This window comes from Humulus lupulus, chromosome 8 (assembly GCF_963169125.1).
Source record: "Humulus lupulus chromosome 8, drHumLupu1.1, whole genome shotgun sequence".
In the NCBI taxonomy this organism is placed as follows: domain Eukaryota; kingdom Viridiplantae; phylum Streptophyta; class Magnoliopsida; order Rosales; family Cannabaceae; genus Humulus; species Humulus lupulus.
The window spans coordinates 30,182,904-30,190,366 of NC_084800.1; positions in this window are offsets into that span (position 1 = coordinate 30,182,904).

Genomic DNA, 7,463 nt, shown 5'->3' on the forward strand with positions numbered 1-7,463 from the left:
CAATGTCTCCCAGTGGGAGACGTGCCACGTGTCCCACGTCTCCCAGTGGGAGACGTTGGATGTCCCCCTGGCCATTTAATGAATTTTGGGTCTTCTTCTTCCTCATAACACCAAACAGAGAGAGCACACCAAACAGAGAGCACGAAAGGGGCTGCGATTTTAGGGTTTTCAAGGTTAGTTTTTTTTAATTTTTATGAATTTTAGTTAATTATTTTGATAAAAAATCATAGGTTTAGCATTAGGATGAGTAATATACATGATTTTGTGTTAGTTTTACATTTTTATGCATTTTTTTCTATACATTGTTAGATTTATTTGTTTTTCCATGGAGGTTTTTTTATAGATTTAAGATTTCATAGTTTTTTTTTTTTAATTTAACCTATCACATTGTATATATTTCATTATAATATATATGTTCATGATTTTTTTTAATTTTTATCATTATATATTTCGAAATTTAGATATATTTTTGTATGTATATTTAAACTTTTTTTTTTAAATTCTAACTATTTTGTTATATATATATATATAGTTATTATGTTAAAATAAATTTATTAAATAATTTTAAAAATATAAATATATGAAAAAATTTATGTTTTTGTTGATTATTGAGATTTTAGGTTATGAAATTTTTTATTAATTTTTTGTTTAGGTTATAATTAGTGGCTCATTGGAGTTTTTTTTTTATTTGTTTACCAATCAATTACTTATTAGGAATTTAGTGGTATTTGTTTAGTAATGTTTAACATATTAATTAATTTAATTTCGTAGGTTGTGATTTTTGTGGTGAGATTTTAGAGAATACTTTGCATCAAAACTTCTATATCTATCAATCACACATTTGAGGTAATTAAGTTTCTAAAATTATAATAATAAGTTATATATTGCTAGATATTTAGTGATATTTTATTTATTAATTTATTTATATTGGTTTGTGGATTTAATAGCGAATTCGATTACTACTTGAAGTAATTTTGCTAGCTTTTGAATTATTAATTGCAAGAGGTAAATATATATTCTCTTACTTCTACTTTTAATATTATTAAACAAATGTTAGAAGAGTTTGAATATCTTAAATATTCATCCATAGTGAAGTAGGTTCTGAGATTAAAATTGTGTGCTGCGGTGATAACAGAAGGTTGAGAACTTGTGTGTATTAGTGAAGTAGGTTCTGAGAAATTTGACTGTGTGCTACGGAGCTATAAGGAAGAAACTTATTGTATGTTGTTTGAATTGTTTGTTTTGCTATTCACATGTAGATGGTTAGGTCACTATTATAGGGGAAATGCTGCCCGATTTTATTTAGGATAATAAACAATTAATTTTATATAGGCATTCTATAAGGAAGAAACTTATTGTATGTTGTTTGAATTGTTTGTTTTGTTATTCACATGCAGATGGTTAGGTCACTATTATAGGGGAAATGCTGCCCGATATTATTTAGGATAATAAACGATTAGTTGAGAACGGGCATTACTTGATTGAACATGCGAGTCCCGGGCATTACTTGAGAACGGTATTATTAATTAAAATTTACAAATTATTTTTGAAACTATAAATGTAATCAAATAATTAATTAATATATTTTACTTTATATTACTTGCAGCTAACAAGCACATCATATACAGAGGCACAAATTGATGAGTTGCGACAAGAATGGACGACATATATGTTGCCGATAATCCAAAGTTACCGACCTCGTTGATAGGTTTTTTTTTTAATTTTTTAACTCTTTCTTCATACACAATGCAATATTTGTTCATTTTGAATATTTCTAACAACTATTGTATTTCTTGTATATATCTAACAAATATATTTTTTTCTTTCAATTTAAATTAATATTATTTCAATTTAATTCATTTAAATTTAGATTAAAATAATTTCAATTTAAATTAATATTATTTCAATTTAATTAATTATTAAATTAATTTCAATTTAGATTAAAATAATTTCAATTTAAATTAATATTATTTCAATTTAATTAATTATTAAATCAAATTAAAATAATATTAATTATAAATTTATTTAATTTATTTTTTTTAAATGTGGGAGACTTTCAATGTCTCCCATTGGGAGACGTGAGAAGTGACTCACCTCTCCCAATGGGAGATGTGGGATGTCTCCTAGGGACTTCCCACCTCTCCCAGTGGGAGACGTGGGAAGTGAGGCACGTCTCCCAATGGGAGACGTGGGATATATACCTACAATGACCCTAGCAACAACGTCTCACTAAGTGGGAGACATTGTAGACTTCCAATGTCTCCCAATTAAAGTCATAAAATATCTATTTTGTTGTAGAGGTTCAACACTTGTATAAATAAATTTTCTGATTTGTTCTTATTGGCGATCGAGCACCAGTTAAGAAGGTTCAAGCTTAGGCATCAAGCTCGAAAGGATGAATCTTCTCCGAAGTCTGAGTGCAATTCGAACCTTCATTGCAAGCTCGAGGAGGTTGGTCTCTGATGGTTGAGCTCAGTAAAGTCACTGGTTAAGGACGAGGTTAACCAGAATGACGAGCTCGTGATGTGGGTCGATCTCGAAAGTGAGTTAATTGTATGTTTGAGGTCAGTAATCCAGTTTGAACAATTTTAAGATCCCCATTCGTCTTGGATTTGTTGTAATATGATAATAAATCCCTATTATCATGAGATATTATGTAATTAATGCATTTATTTGTATTTATTTCAAATTTGAATTGTAACTTCCCGAAATAACAGGGAATACATTTTTTAAATCAGTCCATAAATAGACTGGAGAAATTCATTTGGAGACAGAGACAACTTTGTACTGGGAATAATCTGCGAAAATTGCTTTCTAAAAACTTTGAGAGAATTCCACCACTCAATAATAATGACTCGTGGACTAGGCAGATTTTAACTGCTGAACTATATAGAAACTAGTGTGTGTTTTATTAGCATTCTTAATTTGTATTTAATGCTCTTTTAATTTAAGAGGACGAAAAACGACAGGAAGCAAGATTTAATTTTATGCTGACTATGGATGCTCATTATCATGTCTCACCCCTTGTGGAACAAACTTAGAAAAATTCGTCGATATGGAGATCCAAAAGAGATTTATATAAGAAAAAATAAATTTCACTGAACAACAACATTTGGATACGAAACATAACATGATAAATGCAAATTCTACCCTGTTAGGTTATAAAAATGTGTAATATATTCTTCTTTGAGCACTCCTAGTCTTATCAGTATCTTTTTTCTATCATTCTAAATTCATCACCAATTTTTTTTTTCTACACCAAGCCACCATGCAGTAACTTTTCTATTTTTTCTATTAATCATTTTAATATTATATATTTTAATATATTATATTAATCTAATATTAATAAATACACACATACACATATAGATGTTGGATCCAAAACGGGATGTTTTAATATTTAAATTCGCAAGTGCACGAATCGTTTCGGAATATAATGTTCATGTAAGTACGAGGTCGAACCCATGAAAGTTGACTAACATCAAAAGAAACTATTTCAAACAAAGCAATAATATTCTAACATAGTTCCAAATATTTGATGAGATTTTGTTTTAGAAAAATAAAAGACAAGTAATAAAAAGATTTTATAGAAAAATGATTTTCAAATGAGATATGTAAAATAAGATTATTAAGATGTTAGAATCCACAAAATGCAAGTTCAATAGTATTTATAAGTATATTGATTCCCAAATTTAGATATAGTTGAAATAAATCACACTATATTTTTTTCAAGATACATTTTCTATTCAAGCACAAGTTACTTTAAAAAATGTAGGATTTTTCTTCACTTATAAAAGATATAATTTCTAAGCATTAGTTGTGTTACAACCTAATGAAACTACAAGAAATCAAAGAGATTATATTTAGGCAAAATATGATACTTATGCTCTAAGAATTAGATGTGAACAATTTAATGAAAAACATTTAATAAAAGAATATCATATTTACGCATAATGAAGAACTAAGTGTAATATGCTTTAACAATCAATAATAGATGAAAAATGCATATATTTGATAGAAAAATCCATAAACAATGTTGTACAAATGGGAAATCAACATACAAAAAAAAATACTATCTAGTTACATTTTGCTTCATCATCATCTTAATAACCTTTGAAAAAGATTAGAAGCTCATAACTAGATAAAAATTACAAAATAACATACTTGACATGCTCTTCAAAAGATGAAAATAGTAGAGAGAAAATAGTGAAAAGAAGAGAGAAAAATATGAAATGTAGAAGAGGTTGAAAAGATGAAGAAGAAGAGCTCCCCAAAATGGTCTTACAAGACTCTATTTATATGCAAAATATGGATATTAAATTAATCAAATTAAAATAAATAAATTGATTAATTTAATTGTGTTGGGAAGTGGTAGGATAAATAGAGTAAGTGTAAGAGTATTGGAAAGATGAAATGCTTGGTTGGGTAAAAAATTAGTGAAAAGCTAGGGTAAAAAATAAATTAGGAATGTTTATTTAAGTAAGAAAAATAAGGAAGAGTGAATTGATATTTGAGTGAAAAATATTGGGAATAAAATACATGATTTTTGGCATTTTTGTGGCTATTTGGCAGCTGGTTTAGGCATGGGATGGTGTTGGGCCTGATTGGGCTGAGAGGCAAATTGGGCTTGCTGTGGTGTGCCAGGCGTGAAGGAGCTGAGGCGTGAGACTATATGCTGAAGTATATGCTGAAGTTGATGGTGGTTAATGATATATGCTGTGGAGAGCTTGGGATCAACGTGGGAAGGCAGGAGCTGCTGGAAGACAAGGTCTTGGAATGGGCCTGGGCTGGCTGAAGGATTGGGCAGGCTGCTTGGACCTTTAGCTTTTCAGAAATACCAAAATGTCCTTATTTCTTTCAGCTTTAACTCTTGAAAATACCACATTTCCTTCATTTTTCTTTCTTTTTAAGAGCATACATTCCCTACAAAATAAATCATAATACAATATTTTCAACTATAAAATAAATCAATTTAATTCTTTGAAAATATTAATTATAACTTAATTTATATTTTACATTTAAGTTCAATAATATAACTTTTTTTTTACCACTAACTTAACAATAATAATTCTAAATAATTAAGCCATAACATTTTACAATAATATAACAATAAAAATACACAAAAATCTATAAAATTAAAATAAACTTAATAAATTCAAAATTACTTAAAAACTTAACAAATCAATTAAAAACTCAAGAATTAAGCAACAATTAGCATATAAGAAGTGGTAAAATAACTTTATTTTGTAGAGTTATCACACCCCCAAACTTAGAATTTTGCTAGTCCTCAAGCAAAAGAAAAATTAAAAACACACATTCTTTTTATTTGGCGATATCAAAAATGTCCTCAAAGATTGCACATTGAAAATAATTTATAAAAAATATGAATCAAAATTAACCTTATGTAATTAATTCCATAGTCAATCTTGCTTTGAAAATACATTTTAAATTATAAGTCCAAAACTATTTATCAAGTTATTATGTGAATTTTGGAAAAATTGTTGTAATAAACTATTTATTTCACATATTATGATGAATATTTTTTTTTCAAAATATCATTTTTTTCTAAGCAAAATTGACCCAAGAATTAAACACAAAGCTTAAGAAAGATTCATATATTTTTTTTAAACTAAAATCAAACTCAATCAATGGTATTATCATAGGAAAAACGGATATCACCAAAAGGGTTTTTTCTTTGTTTTTTTTTAAAAATTTTTTTAGATAGAAAATAAAGTATAAAAACACAAAACTATAATATTAAACATATATATAAAAAAAATTATAATTAATATATAAAATAGATACTCTACCATCAAAAAAAATATATTTTGTTTTTTTTTTGTTATTTTTTTTTAAAAAAAAAATTCTACCATTTTCAAACACATGAAAGAAGTAACCATATAAACCCACTACTGTAACGCCCCAAACTCCAGGGACCGTTACGGTGTGCCTTGTAAATAGTGCTAAACTCGCTAACCGAGTCATTTGGCCAAAATCGTGAACTAAGTATGATTAGCGGTTTAGGGATTAAACATTTTGGTTAAGAGGTAACGTTTCACTAGAACGTTTAGCATATACATTGGGATCCCGAAAATAAAGTTTCAGAGTTTATTACAGAAAATATTTACAACAGGCCGTTCTAAGCGGCAGAACAGGGTTCAACCCTAGTTCCACTTTAAACCTCGGCCGTGGCGGACGAGCAGCTGCATATGTACACGTCATCACCTAAGCTCTCCAACTCAAGGGTGGTCCAGCTTCCTCTTGCCTTTACCTGCACCACGTAGCACCCGTGAGCCGAAGCCCAGCAAGAAAACACAATATAGCATGATATAATATCAACTATAACCATAGTAACCATTTGGAACCAATGGTCCATCCAGATAGGTGACAATAGCCAAAAGTCACAATAATGAGCATCGCTCCCTCTAGCCACGTGACGATAGGGTCACCGTGGCTCAACTGATAAGTGTTTCTTTCATAAGATTGGTTAGGATAGGTGCATGGTGATTAGTCACCAACATAACCTTCCTCACGACTCTAGAGTCGAAACTATGGACAACGTCCCTTAGCCATGTGACAAACGGTCACCGGGGTCATATACCTTGGCTATAGTCATCTGGTCGTAGACCAGGCAAGCGCTTATAGTTCTCATTGACCTTCCGGTCGGTCTAGCATTAATACCCCATATGAGTCATTCAATGCCGACCTCGATTAGCTCCAATCTTTAATCGGCCCGGCGTTCACAACGCACTGCCACTTCTGACCCTTGGGTCGGTAAAACGCGACCAGTGCACAGCCCGTGGTGAACTTAACTAATAAGTCACAGCTTCACAGACGGATCTGACACCATTGTCGATTCTGACTAATAAGTCAGCGCCATACACAGGTAAGCCATGCCACCAAACATATATCACATGTCCAATGTCCATAAACAAGGTATTTAGCATGCTTACTAGCAGATACCAGTACAAATAGGACCATGCGCAACCACAGAGGCTCAAGCTCTGAACAATATCACACCCAGTATATAAAGCATGTCCTAATCACATGTTTCTTATGCATCATGTGCAACATATTCAACAATCCAACATGCACCAACAACGGCCATGCATGTCACGTTTAATAGCCAACCAACATGCATCAAAAATAGCCATGCATGTCATACATAATAATCAACCGTCATGCATCTATGATAACCACACATGTCATGCCCAGTAGACAATCAACATGCATCATAATAGCCATGCATGTCACATATACACAGGGTGCAGTTTTCTTACCTCCGGTTCGAGTGAGAGTTAGAGTAAGAACGACCCCTGAGAACGATCGATCCTTGATCCTTTGACGGTCACCTAGTCATAACCAAAACAACCTTCAATTAATGAAAATCACCAAAGATAGGGTCTTAACCTAAACCCCACTCTCGGGACCTCGAAACATGCCCACATAGTGAGTAGATTCGA